Source organism: Dipodomys ordii, unplaced genomic scaffold (assembly GCF_000151885.1).
Source record: "Dipodomys ordii isolate 6190 unplaced genomic scaffold, Dord_2.0 Scaffold38, whole genome shotgun sequence".
Lineage (NCBI taxonomy): Eukaryota > Metazoa > Chordata > Mammalia > Rodentia > Heteromyidae > Dipodomys > Dipodomys ordii.
The window spans coordinates 5060719-5063330 of record NW_012267254.1 but is presented as its reverse complement, the minus strand read 5'-3'; positions in this window follow the sequence as shown (position 1 = coordinate 5063330).

Below are 2612 nucleotides of genomic sequence, written 5' to 3'. Positions count from 1 at the left end.
TATATATATATATATATATATATATATATATATATATATATATAAAGATGGGGCATGCCAAGAGTCACAGGAGCCAAATTGAAAGAGGTCCTAAATATAAAAAATGGAAAAATAATCTGAACAACAAAATAAGATAAAAATGACTAGATTATCATTCAAAATAGAAATAAATAGATTTTAATTTTGTAAATTGAGTAAATAAATGACTCCAGTTAGAGAAAATGCTTCTAGAAGATGGCATTTACTTACACCACCACCTCTATTTCCTTGAGTATGGACAAGTTTTAGTGATTAGTTTCTAAATTAGGGAAAATCAACTTTACAGTGAAGAAACCTTCTTCTGTACTTTCAGAAACATTACAGCCAGCAGCAGGATCCTTCATGTTAAATGTCCCTCTATATTTCAAATCTCTTTGGCTTGTCCTTCTGCTATTAGCTGGAGAAAAATGTCTGCATTTAAATGTGCTTATATAGAAGTCTGGTGTAGTGGGGCATACGTGTAATACCAACACCCAGGAGGCTGAGGCTGCAGAATCCTAAGGTTCACCCCTATTATATTTCTATTTGAGGATTAACTGTGTCATAGAATAAGGTAGCTTGATCATCAGAGTTCCATCTTAGCATATGTGTCTGAACAGAGTTCAAGGACTAGGACACTAACATTTTAAAGATCATCTTTAGAATTCTATTTAATAGATCATTGACTAAATATACCTTGGAAGTTAAATTTGCACATGCAGAAAATTTGCTTGTGTGAAGGACTAGATTTTTCTAGAAAAAAAGAGTTTGGCAAAATCATCTGTAGGTTAATATGATTTACATTTCAGAACAATTTATCAGAAATGTATTTCAACATTACCACAGCCTAGACATAAATGTTGCTTTTATTACATCAGTTGAAAGGCAGTTTCCAAAAGTGTATGTTTTAGGCCGGGTGCTAGTGGCTCACGCCTGTAATCCTAGCTACTCAGGAGGCTGAGACCTGAGGATCACGGTTCAAAGCCAGCCCGGGCAGGAAAGTCCATGAGACTCTTATCTCCAATAAACCACTCAGAAAACTGGAAGTGATGCAGTGGCTCAAGTGGCAGAGTGCTAGCCTTGAGCTGAAGAGCTGAGGGACAGTGTTCAGGCCCAGAGTTCAAGCTCCATGATAGACAAAAAAAAAAAAGTATACGTTTTGAAGATGTAATAATTTTTTCAGAACATTTTTAAGCCATAAAAGAAAACTGTAGGATCTAAAGAAACCAAAAATTAAAAATCACCGGGCATGTTGGCACATGCCTATCATTCCATAGGCCAGAGGCAGGCAGAGGATCCCAACTTTGAGGTTACCCTGGAGTACATGGTAATGTACTCTGTCTGAAAAAGTCATGACCCATTAGCATATAACATCAGTAAATATTATTTACTGTGTTTCATAAATGTTACATCATTTTAATGGTAAACTTTGTTATAATTTATGCATCATTATCTCATTTATACATAATTAAATATTTAAGGGAAAATATTAGTCCTATTATCAATACTTATTTTTCTTTTTGGCAGTACTAAGGTTGGAATTCAGGGCTTTGTACTTGCTAGGCAAAATGCTCTACCACTCGAGACAAGTGTCCAGCCCTTAATTACTAAGCAAGGAGCTTTCCCCCCATTTCATTTGCACTGGATCCCACAAATTTTGTATCAGGCTTTGATATGACAGAAACATTCTAAGAAAACCAAAATTTAAAGCCATCATTCTTCCTGAACATTGACATAAAGATCCTAGATCAGATTTATCAACTTGAATCCAGTAACCAATAGATGACATCATCCATCATGAGTAACAAGGGTTTAGCACCATTAAAGTTCTATTTAACATTCAAATAATATATCAACTTAATTCATAATATGAATAAAGGTAAAAATGTAACAACCACAACAAAGGTAGGAAATGAGATAAAATTTCACCATCAGTTCAGACTGAAAAGAAAAACCTCTGCAAACCTGAAATCTGTTAAAAGTATCTAGAAAAACCAACTGCAAAAATGATATTTAATGGTGAAAACTTAGTGATTTGTCCTGATGATGAAAAATAAGATATGCTATCATTTTCATGAGATATTTCAAAAATTGAGCAAATCATATTGGGTTTGGTAGCTCACAACTATCCTAGCATCTGGTAGCTGAGGTATAGTAGGATCATGATGCAGGCTGTGCTATTATAGCAAGATTCTGTCTCAAACAATTACAACAAAATAACTGACACATGGCTCACATTCAGAACCTGTAAAGGATTCTTTTTTCTTCTTTTTATTGGTCCTGAGACTTGACCGTAGGGCCTGGATTCTCAAGGATACTGTTGTACCGTTTTGAGCCACAGTACCACTTCTGTTTTTCTGGTGGTTAATTGGAAATAAGAGTCTCAGGGACTTTCCTGCCTTGGCTGACTTTGAACCAACCATGATCCTCAGGTCTCAGCCTCTTGAGTAGCTACGATTACAAGCATAAACCACCAGCATCTAGCTTTCTGCAAAGGATTCTAACAAATCACTAACGCAAGTTAGCAATATAATTAAAATGATCTTAACATTTAGATATTTCACAAAAGAATATTTACTAATGGCTCATAATGA